Source organism: Myotis myotis, unplaced genomic scaffold (genome assembly GCF_014108235.1).
Source record: "Myotis myotis isolate mMyoMyo1 unplaced genomic scaffold, mMyoMyo1.p scaffold_m19_p_12, whole genome shotgun sequence".
In the NCBI taxonomy this organism is placed as follows: Eukaryota; Metazoa; Chordata; class Mammalia; order Chiroptera; family Vespertilionidae; genus Myotis; species Myotis myotis.
Window position 1 is genome coordinate 30,688,256 of NW_023416316.1, and position 18,182 is coordinate 30,706,437.

The window sequence follows — 18,182 nt, forward strand, 5'->3', positions numbered from 1 at the left end:
TCAGTGCATAAAACCTGAGAGATAGATCATCAAGAATAGTTAATACTTACCAGGGAAATATGTGGAAAGGCTTCAGGGAGGATGGTGAATTTGAACTGGACACTGAAGGATAATAGTGGTGGTAAGCCTGGATTCTCAAACAATACAATCAGGTGTATAAAAATGTAACTTTTATTTCCCTAAAACTGAACTTAATTTCTATCTCAAGTCCCTGTTTCTGATATCAGAAAATTTAATTTAAACACTTCCAGATAAACTCAGCTAAATGTAGAGATTTCTTAAGAATTTCAGTTGAAATTCAGTCAAGCACAGCCTTGCTAGGCAAGGTACAGCCAGTGGACCAGCGGCATAGATGGCCTGATTGCTTGTTAGAAACGCAGACTCTTTGCCCCGCCCCATATCTCCTTATTCAGAATGAGGAGTCAGCAGTTTAACAAGATTCCCAGGTGATTTGTGTGCACATTAAAACATAAGAAATCTTGAAATACAATTATTTGTCTCTCCCTTCCTTTCACGTTAAAGTCAACTCCTGAATCTGCTGCAGGTTACCAAACGATCTACCCTTCAGATGGTTGAGCCTCCACTGTGGTTCACCTTAGCTGAGATGAAAGCTTGTCTCCATCTGCTCTCCAGCCTCACCTTCTTGGCTCTACTGTGGTTTTCCCTTGTCCTGGCTGCAAAGCCTTTAAGGATCTCCCACCTCTCTCTCTCGTCACTAATCTCACATTTCTCTGGCTTTTTGAAAATTCGTCCATTTTCCCATTTTTTGGCTTGCTTGGTTTCTGTGGAATCCTGTTACCCCAGGCATCTGACATTCAGTCAGTCAATTATCAGAGATATAGAGCTGACCTTCTTGTGATTGGGGATAAATTGTACAGGATGTGTTTGTATTTTGCTGAATGCATAACAAATACTGGGTGGAAGTCACATTTAAAATGAGTGTGGAGTCACAAATTCTTCAACAGACTAGTGTTTATGTTTTATTTTCAGACTCTACTGATTTAGAATATGTGTTAGTCCACATAAGGTCTGGGATGATGGTTATTTAACTGCAAGATGCTCTAATTCCTTCCTAGAGTTATTTCTAGCTTCAAGATTATTCATCCATCCTCATAATGAACTTATTAGTTATTGAGTGGTTAGTATATGCCAGACATAAGAATTAGGATTGAAAAGAGCATAGTCCCTGCCTTCAAGGAGATTAGGAGGAGGTATATAACATTAGTTATGCATAAGGGGAATATGGGAGCAGACTGTAGGCACATAGGCTACCCCATCAGCGAGGGTGGGGAGAGAAGAGGCAAGCTTGTGATCCTAATAAAACTACAAAGAATGTTAAGCATACATTAATAAACAAACTTCTTTCATACAGTGTTCAAATCCAGGTACATATATTGTCCTACAATTGTTGTTGTTGTTAATCCTCACTCGAGAATATTTTTTTCCATTGCTTTTTAGAGAAAGTGGAAGGGAAGGGAAGAGGCAGAGAGAAACATCAATGTGAGAGAGACACATTGATTGCCTCCCACAAGTGCCCAAGCAGGGCCTGGGAATAAGCATCCAACTGAGATATGTGCACTTGACTAGAATTGAACCCTCGACCTTTCAGTCCACGGGCTGACGTTCTAACCACTGAGAAAACTGGCTAGGGCTATTGTCCTACTTTTAATAACTATTATCTGTTAGATAAAAGTAATTCCTTGTAAGTCAAAGAAGACTTTATTAGTGCAAACTTGGTCATTTGTTTCCTAATTCTAAATATGTGAAAGATATAAAACTTTAAAAATTATCTAGTTCAGAGTTTTTATTATTTCAAATTGGTCTTCTAAATGGGTAAGATTTTATTGCTAATGTAGTAAAATGACATGGAGAATAAAAAAAAACATAGAGAAGACAATCAGATGCTAAAATATAATGACTAGATTCTCTTACCGAAAAGAGTAAGGCTATCAGTGACATACTTTTGTTTTCTAGAATAAGAGTATCCATAAAAATGAGATCCTCAAACTAAACAAAGTCTTACCATGCAATCCAACAATCTTACTACAAGGTATTTACCCATTTAAGTTGCACAAAAATAGCTATACTACATACAATGGAATATTATCCTATATAATAAAAGGCTAATATGCAAATTGTCCCCTCAGGAGTTTGACTGACCGGGAGTCTGACTGATTGCTATGATGTGCGCTGACCATCAGGAGTGGCATGGAATGAAGGAAGGCCTGGGCTAGCAGCTGGAAGGCCCTGATCAGCCCTGATCTTCAGCCAGGCCTAAAAACCCTACACATGCAGAAATTTTGTGCACCAGGTCTCTAGTTCAGCAATAAAAGGAAATAAGCTATTGAGGCATAATAAGACACGCATATTAGTAAGTAAAAGAAACCAAACTAAAAAGGCTACATATTGTATAATTTCAATTGTATAACATTCTGGAAAAGGCAACATTATAGAGATAGCAGTAGAAAGGTCAGTTGTTTCCAGGAGGTTGTGGAGGGGTAAGAGTAGGTGGAGCACAGGGGATTTTTAGAACAGTGAAACTATTCTTTTTTTTTTTTTTAAGATTCTTAATTAAATCTTTATTGTTCAGATTATTACATTTGTTCCTCTTTTTTCCCCCCATAACTCCCCTCCTCCCAGTTCCTGCCCCACCATCCGCCCTTGCTCCCCATCCACTGTCCTCATCCATAGGTGCACGATTTTTGTCCAGTCTCTTCCCGCATCTCCCACACCCCTTTCCCCCCCAAGAATAGTCAGTCCATTCCCTTTCTATGTCCCTGATTCTATTATAATCACCAGATTATTTATTCACTTGATTCTTAGATTCACTTGTTGATAGATGCATGTTTGTTGTTCATAATTAGTATCTTTACCTTTTTCTTCTTCTTCCTCTTCTTAAAGGATACCTTTCAGCATTTCATATAATACTGGTTTGGTGGTGATGAACTCCTTTAGCTTTTCCTTATCTGCGAAGCTCTTTATCTGACCTTCAGTTCTGAATGATAGCTTTGCTGGATAAAGTAATCTTGGTTGTAGGTTCTTGGTATTCATCACTTTGAATATTTCTTGCCATTCCCTTCTAGCCTGCAAAGTTTCTGTTGAGAAATCAGCTGACAGTTGTATGGGTACTCCCTTGTAGGTAACTGAGTTTCTTTCTCTTGCTGCTCTTAAGAGTCTCTCTTTGTCTTTTGCTCTTGGCATTTTAATTATGATGTGTCTTGGTGTGGTCCTCTTTGGATTCCTTTTATTTGGGGTTCTCCGTGCTTCCTGGACTTGTAAGTCTATTTCTTTCACCAGGTGGGGGAAGTTTTCTGTCATTATTTCTTCAAATAGGTTTTCAATATCTTGGTCTCTCTCATCTTCTGGCACCCCTATAATTCTGATGTTGGTACGCTTGAAGCTGTCCCAGAGGCTCCTTACACTATCTTCGTATTTTCGGATTCTTTTTTCATTTTGCTTTTCTGGTTGGGTGTTTTTTGCTTCTTCGCATTTCAAATCTTTGCCTTGATTCTTGCGGTCCTCTGGTCTGCTGTTGGGAGTCTGTATAATATTCGTTATTTCAGTCCGTGTATGTTTAATTTCTAGTTGGTTCTTTATCATAACATCGAGGGTCTCATTAGATTTGTTGAGGATCTCATTAAGTTTATCAGCGGCTTCTAGACAGTTCTTGAGAGACCTTAAAAGTGTGGTTCTGAACTGAATATCCTCCATTGACAGTTTTGTCCTGTTTCTTTGTCTCCGCATTTTTTATGATTTCTTGGTGCACCCCCTACTGGTCTTTGTGTGCAGTCCTCCTGTAGTTAAGCCTTGATTGTTGTAGTTAATACTAGGGGGATTTGACCTCCAGGCCAGCTGGCTGTGAGAATCAACTGTGTCTGCAGTGGGAAAACTTCTGTCCTCTAGGGAGGTGCTAATCTAGCCTTTGCCTGAGGCTATCTGGCAAATGACTCTGCGCAGGGCTTGGGCGGGGCGGGTGGGTCGCTTGGGCTCGGGATCAACAGGGTGGGCTGGAGAGAGCAGTTATGGCTGCTCTCAGTTCCGTCCCTAGGGGCTCTGCCTCACAGAGTCCCAGCAACCGCTGCAAACCTCGGAGAGAAAGCTGCCTTCAAGTTCCGACTGAAGCCAGACAGTCCCGCTTCTCCCGTTTGAGTCTGGGTCCCTAGAGACTCGCCCGGATCTGGAGCTCAGAATCTGAGACTCCCTCCCAATTGAAAGCACCAACCGCGCCCTCCGCCGCCAGCCCGCTCCGTGTGCACACTCCGCACCTGAGTATTTCACTTCAGCACTACGCCTCCTCTGAGTCTGGGTATGATATTCTCTTTCCTCCTAGTTGTAGAATTTCCACTCAGCCAGCCTTCCTGTGGTTCTGGATGATGTCCGTTCAGTCTTTTAGGTGTGTTTTGATTTGGTTGTTCAAGGCAGCAATCTCCGGCGTTAACCTATGCCGCCATCTTGGTTCTCCAAACTATCCTTATGATACTGTGATGGCAAATACAAAATATCATGCATTTGTCAAAACCTAGAGATCTGCCCTAGCTGGTTTGGCTCAGTGGATAGAGCGTCAGCCTGTGGACTGAAGGGTCCCATGTTCGATTCTGGCCAAGGGCACATGCCCAGGTTTTGGGCTCAATCCCCAGTGGGGGACGTGCACGAGGCAGCCGATCAATGATTCTCTCTCTCATCATGTTTCTATCTCTCCCTCTCTTTTTCTCTCCCTTCCTCTCTGAAATCAAGAAGAAAAAAAAAATAAAATATATATATATATATAAACAACCTAGAGAATCTATAACATGAAGAGTGAATAGTAATACATGCAAATTTAGGAGTTCAGGGGCTACCAGGAAAAAATGCAGACGCTGATAAAAGAATATAACTGTATTACAAATGTGTGAAACAACCTTACTGAAGGGAGTGGGGGTGGGAGGGCAGTTGTTGATCTAAATAACTTTGGACATGAATGGAGTCTGTTAGATAAAAGGCAAAAGAAACTGCACAGGGTACTGCACTCTAGATGATAAAATTGTGTCCTTTGGGGGAATGGGAATTCTGATACTGCCATGCCTGTGTACTGGACTTGCACAGCAAAGCAAATTGATGACAGATGTGGGCGCCAGGTTTTTCATGGTTGAAGTGGGAATTTTACGGATCAACTAGAATAATCCGTATGCTCTGATGAAATACTCTCATAACTGTGCTTTTGTTTTGGTGGTTGTGATGAAAATTCCAAATAATTTATGCAGATACTCCATCCTCACTCTTTAAGTGTGGGCTGTGTGTAGTGACTTCCTTCCGAATAGGACAGTATGGAAAAAGAGGAGAAGACTATGGCTGTACAGTGGAGAATGCTGACAAATAACTAGCTCAGCCAGGTGATGGTCAGTATTGTAATAGCATTAGTATTATCATCGATTTCCGGTATGCTTGTAGCAGAAAGTGGATGTTTATATGATATGCAATTTGGATTTATAAATTCAATTGTAATTTGCAATGACCTCCTTTAAAAACACCAAAATAATATCTTCCTATCCACAGACCCCAACTTTTACAATGATGACCTTTGCATCCTTAGCTTTCTAAAGGGCTGACAACATTGAAAAAATCATTTTGCTTATTTTTTAGTTTCTTTCCTAATTATGCGGCTTTAGAAATAAGATATGAAATAAAAATTATTTTGTGAGGTGTTTTTTTTTTATTTTTTTAAATAGATCCTTCATGAAACTGTTTCGACCAGCTTTGTTTAGAGAAGGTTCTCTGGAGATTCTAGTTTAAAACCTCAGAGAGAAAACAGCTGCTGCTCTGGGGAAATATTACGTAAGTCTTTCTGACAGCGCGTTTAGCCTGTTTTCCCCTGAGCTCTGTTCACAGTGGGAACACCATGTGTTGGAGGGAGCCGTCGTATATTACCCTCTTGCTATTACCCTGCACAGGAATGTTGAAGAACCGTGGGTATGGTTTTACAGAACCATCGGTATGATCCTAAAGTCAGAAGGCCGTCTTTCAGCCATTAATCTGAAGACAAAGAAGCAGAACCATTCTCATTTATCTGCAAACTCTGGTTCGAAGTCTTACATTTGCTGAAGCTTCCCAGAAAATATAAATTCTATGCAAAGTAGAACTGTATTCAATGAACAAAAATGCCGGGAGTTTGTTGACATAGCTTTTGAAAAATCCACTTGCCTGCCAGCTTCTGGAGCCAGACACTGGGTCTTGTCTTTTGTTGTAGCCTCCTTCCCCACCCCCGGCACCTAGCAACCATGTTCCAAATCATATGTGCTGCATTGTGCAAGTGAATAACAAATTCATATTCATTTAATTTAGCTATTGGAGTGGAACCAAGAAAGAATGGAGGAGCCTGAGCCAAATAGCCGTTGGAAACAAGTGTTAGGTAACCTCCAGCGCGTCCTCCATTTTGCAGAAGGCTCGCTCTGATATCCTGGCATGCATACATACCTCTAGGTGATGGCTTGGAGGCAAAAAGTACAAATTGCCTGAGTCTTTGTAATTCCCAGGGGAGGAGAATCACATCCCACTTGAGAATAGGTCCATAAAGAGACTTAATGGTACAATTCCCTCTGGAAACCCCTGGCATAATGCAGTCATGAAACAAGACTTCTCTAAACTATGAAGTCCTAGGTGAGTGTAAAACTTAATAAAATTTCTCCGATTCTCAAGCAAAATGATTTACGTCATCTAAAATTACTTAACTGATTTGAAGTTACCTATAAAATGGAAGGACAAAGCATTACATTAAAAAATAACAGGTTTCCCAAAGAATGGAGACAGAAGTTAGACTTTTTCAAATATATTTTGTTCATCTATTTGATTCTGGAACCATGTAAATGTTTTTACATAATCATAATATAAAATTGAATGTAAAATTACAATATAAACAAGTGAACTTAAAAATAGATCCAATTGATGGCATCCCTTCAGACAGAGTAACATTATCCCAATAATGACACTAAAGAAAAAATACCATTGGTCATCTTTGGAGGATTTTAGGGAATTAACTCATTATGCTAAAAATTGGTGTATATATACTGTACGCCAAGAAAAATGGATAGGGAGGTTTGTGGGTGCAAGTGGCACATGCAGGGCTCCAGCTGCCCCAAGGGTTGAGAGGTTCATTACCTCCACATGCTGGAGTAGCAACCAGATGACTGTCAGCTTGCCCATAGGCCGTTACTTAATGTTACTTAACACACTTGCTTGGCATTTACTACTTTAGAGGTTGTTTAGCCCAGCCCCTCGGTTTGTTTATTTTCCAGACCTTCAGTTTCAGAAAAGAGAACGGAGATCCACAGAGATATCCTGACTTACCCAAGGACACACACTGAACTGGAGTTTCTCCCACTGACTCCATTGAGAGATGACTCCTCTTCATCACTACAAGGTCCTTTCACAAGGCTTTCCGTCCAGGGCCCCCAACTTCTTCGTCCTTTGTTTATGTCTGGGAAGCCCATCATTTCATTTTCCACTTTCATTTCTTCCTCCACCCTTGGCGATTTCTATTCACCCTTCAAAACCCTTTACCTGATTTCTATTCCTTTACCTCCTTTGTCTGACCTTCCTTAGCCACCTTGGGCAACTAATCACTTCCTCTTATTCATTCCCTCTCCTTGTACCATTGCTTTATTTTTTAAAATCAGCTAAACAAGACATAATTTATATACAGTGAAATGCACCCATTTTTAGTGTACAGCTCAATGGTTTCTTTTTTTTATAAATCTGCATACTTGTGTATCCACTGCCTATATATAGAATATTTCTATCACCCCTGAAGTTCCCTCATGCTCTTGTCAGAAAGTTGTTCCCCACCCTGCTACCCAGCCTAGGCAATCACTGATTAAATCTGTGTTTTCCAGAATTGTGTACAAGTGAAATCAAACACTATGGACTGTCTTGTCTCTGGCTTCTTTAGCGCAGGGTAATATTTCTGAGATTTGTCTATGTTGCCTGCATCAATAGTTTGTTCCAAGACAGGGATGCCCCCTCTCACCACTCCTGTTCAACATAGTACTGGAAGTGTTAGCCATTGCAATTCGGCAAGAAGAAGAAATAAAAGGCATCCAAATTGGAAAAGAGGAAGTAAAACTGTCCTTATTTGCAGACGACATGATATTATACATACAAAACCCTAGAGACTCCATCAAAAAGCTACTGGACTTAATACATGAATTTGGCAATGTAGCAGGATACAAAATTAACCCCAAGAAATCCGAGGCATTTCTATACACCAATAGTGAACTTTCAGAAAGAGAGATTATAAAAACAATCCCGTTTACCATCGCACCAAAAAAATTAAGCTACCTAGGAATAAACTTAACTAAAGAGGTAAAAGACCTCTAATCAGAAAACTACAGGACGTTGAAAAATGATATAGAGGAAGACATAAACAGATGGAAGAACATACCGTGTTCATGGATTGGTAGAATCAACATCATTAAAATGTCCATACTACCCAAAGCAATCTATAAATTCAATGCACTTCCCATTAAAATACCAATGGCATACTTCAGAGATCTAGAACGAACTCTCCAAAAATTCATCTGGAATAAAAAAAGACCCCGAATAGCTGCAGCAATCCTGAAAAAGACCAAAGTAGGTGGGATCTCAATACCAGATATCAAGATGTATTACAAAGCCACTGTTCTCAAAACTGCCTGGTACTGGCACAAGAATAGGCATATAGATCAATGGAATAGAATAGAGAGCCCAGAAATCGGCCCGAACCAATATGCTCAATTAATATTTGACAAAGGAGGCAAGAACATACAATGGAGCCAAGATAGTCTCTTCAATAAATGGTGCTGGGAAATTGGACAGATATATGCAAGAAAATGAAACTAGACCACCAACTTACACCATACACAAAAATAAACTCAAAATGGATAAAGGACTTAAATGTACGACAGGAAACCATAAAAATTCTAGAAGAATCCAAAGGCAACAAAATCTCAGACATATGCCGAAGCAATTTCTTCACTGATACAGCTCCTAGGGCACTTGAAACGAAAGAGAAAATGAACAAATGGGACTACATCAAAATAAAAAGCTTCTGCACAGCAAAAGAAACCATCAACAAAACAACGAGAAAACCCACTGTGTGGGAAAACATATTTGCCAATGTCATATCTGATAAGGGCCTAATCTCCAAAATTTATAGGGAACTCATACAACTTAACAAAAGGAAGATAAACAATCCAATCAAAAAATGGGCAAAGGACCTAAATAGACACCTTTCAAAAGAGGACATTCAGAAAGCCAAGAGACATATGAAAACATGCTCAAAGTCACTAATCATCCGAGAGATGCAAATCAAAACAACAATGAGGTACCATCTCACACCTGTCAGACTGGCTATCATCAACAAATCAACAAACGACAAGTGCTGGAGAGGATGTGGAGAAAAAGGAACACTTGTGCACTGCTGGTGGGAATGCAGACTGGTGCAGCACTATGGAAGACAGTATGGAGTTTCCTTAAAAAACTGAAAATGGAACTCCCATTTGACCCTGTGATCCCACTTCTAGGAATATATCCCAAGAAACCAGAAACACCAATCAGAAAGGATATATGCACCCCTATGTTCATAGCAGCACAATTCACCATAGCTAAGATCTGGAGACAGCCTAAGTGCCCATCAGTAGATGAATGGATTAGAAAACTGTGGTACATCTACACGATGGAATACTATGCTGCTCTAAAAAGGAAGGAACTCTTACCATTTGCAACGTCATGGATGGAACTGGAGAGCATTATGCTAAGTGAAATAAGCCAGTCAATGAAGGAAAAATACCACATGATCTCACTCATTCATGGATAATAGAGACCATTATAAACTTTTGAACAATAATAGATACAGAGGCAGAGCTGCCTCAAACAGATTGTCAAACTGCAGCAGGAAGGCCGGGGAGGGTTGCGGGGCAGGAGGTAGGGGGGTAAGAGATCAACTAAAGGACTTGTATGCATGCATATAAGCATAACCAGTGGACATAAGACATTGGGGGATAGGGGAGGCTAGGGGACTGTCTAGGGCGGGGGGATAAAATGGACACATATGTAATACCCTTTGTAATACTTTAAGCAATAAAAATTAAAAAAAATAAATAACTAAAAAAAAAAAAATAGTTTGTTCCTTTTGTGGCTGAGTAATATTCCAATGTATGGATAAACCACAAGTTAACCATTCACCTTTTGATGGACATTTGGATTGTTTCCAGTTTTCTGGCTATTAGGAATAAAGCTGCTATGCACTTCCACAGCATTTTACGTTGACTTGTACTGCAGAGCATTTCATATTAATTATATAGTTTATATGTAGTGCAAAGAGCACTAAAGCCAGAGCTGAGCCCTAAGAAATGTATGTAAATTGTCTTAGAAATGTATGTAAATTGCTAAGTACAGTTTCAGCTTATGATAAATCCTTAATATATAATAGCTATTATGGTTGCTGTTCTTTTTAGCTGTGTGACCACGAGTAAGTGACTTGCCCTCTCTGAGCTTCAGTTTCTTCAAAAGGAAAATAAAAATGGCCAGGATCTTGCCCACAATGCTGACACACTGTGAGGGGTATCAAGCGATCATGTAGGGTGTTGGTGGGGGATGCGCTCCCAGTGACTGATTAAATAATGGCGGGTGTAACTTAAGATTCCTTGGGAGAGATATGCTCGGGCCTTTCGGGAAGAGGGATGCTTATGGAGGGATAGAGAGGACAAACTAGACTGTGCCTGTGAAATAACCACATCAAGCAGAGAGGCAGGAGGAGCGGGGGAGTGGTGGGTTTAGGGAGCAGTAACAAAGTTCATGGACTGTTACCTGCAGAAACACAGGATGTGGGACAGAGCTCTTTATAAAAAATATTTTTTTATTTTATTTTTTTAGTTTCAGGGAGCTTATCCAGGATGGCCTTAGGTGCTGAAGCAGTGAATTATGATGATTCTCCCAAAATAACTTCGCTTTAGAGCTAAGAATATCCATCCAGGCTCAAGGTTGCACAAGGTTTTTCTCCCCACAGCTCTTTGCTAATTGAATTAAACCCTTCTTGGCAACAAGGAAGTTTCCCAAAGAGTGACTGGAAGGATCAATTTTGCACATATTAGGATTTGGCTTCCCAGTTGCTCCAGGCTGTATGCCCAGCTCAAAGTCTTCTTTTAGCTACTGGCTCCTTTCATCTTCCTGTAATGGTTAGTGATACCTGATCCCGTTACACGCTGGCGCCCTTCCAGGCCTAATCTGTTGACTAATACTTGTGATTGCTGCTAATTCGTAGAGGAAAGAGCTATGTCCTGGGCTGCTATGTCTTCAGAGTGTTCTCACACACTTTTCAGTTTCAGCTGCAGTGGAACGCTGTGCTTTGTTTTCTAGAATCACGTATGTGCTGGAGTCAAAGCCAGCAGTAGAAAAAAAGAAAAGTCATAGAATTAAAGTCTATCTTCCTCTCCCTCACCTGCTATTACTGTGGCTTTCTAGTCACTTTCAAAGCAAACTATGCCTCTCTGCCCAGAGCTCCCACACAGCATTCTTCAAGCTCTGAACCCTCCTCCCACCCCTTTGTGATCATCTCTCTTTGTGGCCCATTTCCTTTTCATTAAATTCATAAATATCTAAAAATTCTGTCTCTTACTGCTAAGGCATCTTCTACGTAGGTTAAATATTTCATAGCTCTAAGTTATTTTGGAGAATTATAACTTCCTCAAATGAGTGACGCCTAGGCTGAGAATTTCAGGTAACTTGATGTACCTGCTGTTGGATATTTTGATAGATAGATTTTTTAAAAATATATATTTTATTGATTTTTTTACAGAGAGGAAGGGAGAGGGATAGAGAGTTAGAAACATCAATGAGAGAGAAACATCGATCAGCTGCTTCCTGCACACTCCTTACTGGGTATGTGCCTGCAACCAAGGTACATGCCCTTGGCCGGAATCGAACCTGGGACCCTTGAGCCCGCAGGCCGACGCTCTATCCACAGAGCCAAACCGGTTAGGGTGATAAATATTTTGATAGGCAGTTATTTTAATGCTAGCTCACATCGCTGAGGAAGTGGATAGAAATATTTTACAGTGGTTGTGATTCTGCACAAGACAGTAACCTTACGTAATTGTATGAAAAACAGAACCAAGCAGCTACTTTATCATGGAAGGCAGAACTGGTCATCCAGGTCCTCAGTACCAAAGTAGAACATATGGATAATAAACACTAGAAAGAGACTAACGCAGTTATTTGTTCAGGTCCAATTCTTCCATGGCCATCCAAACATGCATTTATTAAAAATTGTCCATCTCATTTCCAGGAGTAAACAATAGCATGATTCATAAGGGCGGAAAGAGCCTGTAAGGTATGAAATCATCACCAGGCCAAAGAGATGACTACAATTTGTCAGAATCACTGCTATCAATAAAGAGTGGGAATTTGGTTGCCCTCTGAACAAAACCACAGGGCAAGTAGTTTTGCCTTTTACAGAAACCATCAGAAATGGTTTGTAGATATGTGATTGTTAGAGTTTCAGGACACCCTAACTTTCATAAAGGTGATCTAGATATATTATAAGATAGGAACATCATCAGAGAAGGCGACAGCCTAATAAGCTGTATTGTTACCCAAATGTGTGAGCAAATAAAGAAATAGCAGATCACGCACGCGCACACACACACACACACATACACACACAGCAGTGTTGTACTGGAGTCAGCAGTACAGGCTTAGCGCTGATGCTAAATAATCAGAAATTTTGCAAGCTGTTGTTAAATTCTATAGATAGTTTGAAATCAGTCACGTGGGAGTCTTTATACCATGGAAGTTGGCAATTGCTATAGACCAGGGCTTTTGTTTTGTTTTCAGATAGCTGATCTACCAGTCTGCCACTGACTATGCTGTTGAAGGCAGAGAGAGTCTGTCAGGGAAATGTATAGTCCCATTCCTTAGAGAGGGTCTGTGTTGTTGTGGAACTGGCAAAGGTCATCGGACACTTCCGAGACCTGGATTTAATATCCCTTGAATTCCCCTTGCTTCCGATCTATGCTCAATAAACAACTTGTTGCTTATTTGTTTGGTACCAATAGATGAAGTGGTGTTTAATGATATTCTTTGAGGTCCTAGGGACTCTAAGGACCCAACTTAAGGGACATCTAGGGAAGGGCGGAGAAGGGTCACAGGAGTAGGTCCTTCAGCTGTCTGCAACAGAGCTGCTTCACTTCCTGTTTTACATATGTCCACAAAAATACAAAACAGAACAGTTGCTTGGAGAAAGCATACCACTGCTGAATCAGCTTTTGAAAGTAGTAAGCCAGAGCTCTTTGTTCACCAGAAAAGCAACCCTTATTGTCAATAAATTATTATTCTGGGTATAAGCTGCTGTGGATTTAAACTCTTGTTAGTTTCCTATCAACTGATAAAGCTGGGAAATACTGACGGAAAATTCAAATTCCTTGACTAACCATGTTGACGACCAGACACACTGGTGAGGGATTGCCCTTCTGAGATTTTGATCAGTGTGGTCAGCAGGCCTCCTTTCTGATGGTTCTCTCTTACATGAAGCAACTGGATAACTTTCCCTTTGCTACTGGAAACTGGAAAATGAGTCAATCATGTGAGCTGCGCTCAAGTGAGGGGACGTTTTTGTCTTTTAAAAAGGGTCCTCTGCCCTAGCTAGGCGGCTTGGTTGGTTGGAGCGTTGTCCCATACACCAAAAGATTTTGGGTTTGATTCCCAGTTGGGCACCTAAGAAGACAACTGATCAATGTCTCTCTCTCTCTCTCTCTCTCTCTCTCTCTCTCTCCCCCCCACTCTTGCTCTTGCTCTCGCTCTCTCCTCTCTCTGTCCCTCTCCCTTTCTTCCCACCCTTTCTCTCTAAAATCAATACAAACATATCCTTGGGTGAGGATTAAAAAGTAATAATAATAAAATGGCTCCTCTTCTAATTACGAAAATGACCCTGATGTCTCTAATAAAAATTTAGGAAATGACAAAAGCAAAAATAAGAAAATGAACATCACTTTATTCACCATCTAAAGTCAGTCACTCTTACTTACGGTGTATATTTTAGCTCTTTACACAAACACATCTATTCACCCATATACACATAACTTTTTTTTTAAAAGAGGAGTTTTGAAACTTGTGAGCACAATGTAATGCCATTTGAGTGGTTCTTATCATAGCACCTGAGGATAGGCATGGGACAACACTCCAACCAACTGGACCACCCGGCCAGGCCAGCCTCTCTGCTTTTAAGGTCTCATGTGATTAGATTGGCTTCAGATAAATCAAAATAACCCAAATAATCCAGAGTAGTGTTCCTATTTCCAAGGTGCTTCATTTAATCAAATCTGCAAAGTCTCCTTGCCATGTAAGGTAATGTATTTGCCAGAAATACTTATGTAGAAAAGCTTCCTGATTGCAATCTGGCTCCCCTTTAGCATCTGGAAAGTTCTTTAACACTCAGCAATTTAGTACTCACAGGAGCCTGCCTAAATAAGGGGCTAAGTTTAGCTCCTCACTTCATTAGCCTCAAGATAAATCCACATCTGTTCATGAATTAAACCCCTTGGACCCCTGGTTAAGAACACCTGCTTTGCCCCGCCATTTGTTATGGCTTCCTAGTGATCTATATTATGAATGTACAATAATGTGTTTAACCAAGTGCCTTCTGTTGAACGTTAAAGATCATTTATAATACTGCTCGGGATAAAAACCCTTACAGGTAAATCTCTGCATATTTTCCTGGTTCTTTCTTTGGGATGAATTCCTGTAAGTGGATCAAAGGATATTCCAAATGTTACAATCTTAGATTTGGCAGGAATATTTAAGTCCCATTTCAGAAATACAGAAAGTGAGGGTGTAGTGGTTTACAGATATGGTTCTTAAAACTCCACTTTGCTGGCCCTGAATCATGCGTCATTCACAGTCTACCGCATGACTGCTGGACACCATTTGTCTCTGTAAAAGCTTTTGCCCCCAGAATGACTCCATTGTGTGAAACGCTGGGGCTGTGTCCCTCCATTTCCCAGCCTTGCCACATTCATGGAGGTTTAGCTCACATTGTTCTTACTGCACTTCTGCTCCATGGTCTACTTGTCATAAAGCTTTTCGTTTGACACAGGACAGCTGTTAGGTATTTTCTTGAGTGCTATCATTTGTTTAACTCCTCAGAAGATATCAGGAGCAGTGTGCCTAGCACATGAGGAGGGGCGGAATAAATTGGCAATTGTTGAACGGTATTGAATAGTTACAACAATCCTGCAACTCCGGAGGACTGGCCATGTTTCAGAACGTTCGCGATCAAGCTTGTGCTCCGAACATTTATGGTTCCAGATGGAAATGGCTGTAGACTTTTGAGTTCTAAACCTGACGGTTATAGAGTTTTTTATAAAGTTTGTTGGATTTTGTATGTTACTCTGTTAAAAGCATGGAAGTGAGGAAATCAGCGAGAGAAAAAAAGAAATAGCTGGCTGGGCTTCAGTGCTCATCTTTCTCTTCCCTGACAAGTGAGTCCTAAGTTAAACTAATACAATGTTTATTGAATACCTACAAGGCTGGACTTTTGTGAGGATTCCTAGTTAAGTGAATATCATTATAAGGTTAGACTCTGATCTACATCACACAAGTATTTATGTTTAGTTTTATATATTATAATAAGGTGTGTTGAGGAAGCTGTTTAAAATAGTGGAAAAGAGTGACCAACAGGGATGGGCTCTGCTTTTTACCTAGCTGTGTGTGTTCATCTCTGGGGTCTGTGTTCTGGCTATCAAACCACACTAACGATGCTTTGCTAAAGTGGGATTCAAAATCTACAAACACAAGCATTTGCATTTATATTTATATCTTTCAATATTACTGGTTGATACATTTAGGAAAATGCTGTTTGAATAAAGTTTCATAATATTATATATATTTAATTTCTGTAAAATGTTAAATATTCTTAGATAATTAGGTGTTCTCAGACTGGGTGGTCTGGGGTAGCATTTGTTTTAAAATGATTAAAAATACCATAATCTACTTTTTGGTGCTCAAGGTGGGAGAAACTATGGCATTTATAAAACGGTAGACTCTTGTTTATCCCAGTAAAGACATCTGCCGAGGGTAAGCTGCAAGAAACTCGCCTGGTTCACCTTGGATCAGTTTTTTTGTTTTATTTGCTAATCCTCACCGGAGCATATTTTTTCCCATTGATTTTTTTTAGAGAGAGTGGAGGAAGAGGGGTGGAAAGAGGGAGAGAGAAATCTGTTGCCTCCCACAGGCGCCCTTCCACACCGGCATCAAATCCTACAACCCAGGTTTGTGCCCTTAACTAGGGATCAAACCTGAGTCCCTTCTGTGGGAGGACCTAGGCTCTAACTACAGGCCAGGGCTAAGAACAGGGGCCAGGGCTACTTTTTGAACCTCTTTTACACCTGCTCAATCTCATTTAAACATGAAGGTAAGAAAACAAAACAAGGACCCCACAGTTCTCAATTTATTTCTCTATCTCAGCGATTTTCAACCTTTTTCATCTCATGGCACACATAAACTAAACTAAAATTCTGCAGCACACCAAAAAATCTTACATACTTTTTGCCGATCTGACAAAAATAGGCATAATTTTGATTCATTCACACTGACAGCTGTTGTTTTGTTGGCTGTTGTTATTTTTTTGACAATGGAAGGGAAAAGAGGTCCGCGGTCCTGACTAGTCAGGTATTGCATGTTGTAAAAATTCTTGCTGCACGCGGATTGAAAATCGCTGCCCTAACTGGTTGTAATCATGTTACATTCCTTACCAGCTACTATAAACAGCAGCAGACATGACCCATGCTCTTGAAAAAAAAAAGTGTATTTATTAAAAATATAGTCAAAACAGAAGGGGGTGTATCAGTGTTTAATCTGTCTGGAACACTACTTTGGCTCAGATAAAAATTCCGTCTTTGCTTTCCGTAGCCAATTTAGCATTGCCATTTTCTTGACTATATGTAGGCACAATACAAAATGCTAGTAGCCCAAACATGTCAGCATGCTGTTTTGTTCGCTGCTGCAATAGGCATGTAATTGACTGAGGTTTGGCCACCAGGTGCAATTTCGTAGTGTTCTGGGAGCCCAGCTGGGGAAACTGCATGTCTTCTAGCTTCTCATTATGGATTCTCCTTGAGGTCAGCAAAGGGCTAAGCGTCACCATGGCCCTCAGGGACTAATGTGACCCGGTGTCACGTGGGGTGAGGTAAGACCGCTTGTCTGGTGTGACTAAAAGCCTCCTAAGGGAGGGGGCGTGGGGAGATGGATGGTAGCGGGGTGGGCGCCGGATTAGTGCCGGGAAAAGGCGGGGGCTCTAGTTGGGAGCCTCCAGGAAGGTGATTTGTGGACAGTGGCCGGTCAACCCGTCTGGTCCGGTTGGGCGGCAGCTGCCGGGGCCGAAGGTGCGTGCACGGCACCCCTCCAGCCTCTGGGCCCAGCCTGCCCGCCCCACCCCTCCAACGCCGGCGCGCGCGCTCCCGCCTGGCCCGCGCGCGCTCCCCACGCCACTCCCGCGCCTGCGCCGCCCTCTCCCCGGTGCGCGCCCCGCCGCCCGCTCTCCCGCTCCGCGCGCTGCCCAGCTGGCCCGTGCGCGCGGTGGGCGGGGCGCCGCGCTGACGTTGCCCGGGATGCGGGAAGGTTCCTCCGTCGCCGCTGCTGCCGCCTCTGCCGCGCCTGCCAGCCGGGTTTCTATGAAAACACCCGGCGGCGGGCGGCGAGGGATCCGCGGTGCGTCCAGCGAGCAGCCGCCGGCCCTGCCTGCGCCGAGCCAGGGGGTGCGGCTCGGCCCACTCCCTGCCAGCTCCCCCTCCTAAGCCCACGGTGAGCGCCCCGCCGCCGTCCGCGCGTCCGGCCGGCCGACCCTCGGTGCCCCTCTGCCCTCCCCGGGCCGCGGCGTCCTGGGGGCGGGAGAAGCGGGAGGAGAACGAGTCCGGGCCCGCCGCCGCCTGCGCCCTGGGACCCTCACCTGACAGGTTGTGTAACGCGTGTCTTTGGGGTGGTGGTGGAGCGGCTCTTGAGGGAAATCCCTGATGGGCTGGAGGTTTGGCTGTTAATGGAAAACGCTCTCTCCCGCTCCCACCCGCGAACATCTGATCGCCCTCTCTCCCCCATCCCTATCCCCATCCCCGCGGAGGGTCCTCGGCGCAGTCTCGGGGTAGAGGCGACCCCGTGCCCTGCCCTTTCTCCGCTCGCCGCGG

At 42.2% G+C, this 18,182-nt stretch overlaps 1 protein-coding gene across 3 annotated transcripts in view; it reads left to right on the top strand.

Annotated features, from left to right (window-relative positions):
- The first annotated feature begins 17,566 nt into the window (after positions 1-17,566).
- AGTPBP1 (ATP/GTP binding protein 1) overlaps positions 17,567-18,182 on the top strand; it is a 115,408-nt gene continuing 114,792 nt past the window's right edge. For 2 of the 3 annotated variants that reach the window (XM_036330661.1, XM_036330660.1), the window contains exon 1: positions 17,567-17,805. The gene's annotated coding sequence lies outside the window, so the exon portion shown is untranslated. Of the gene's footprint in view, positions 17,806-17,904; positions 17,958-18,182 lie in introns of those variants that run through there. The other variant, XM_036330662.1, reaches the window with a different exon arrangement.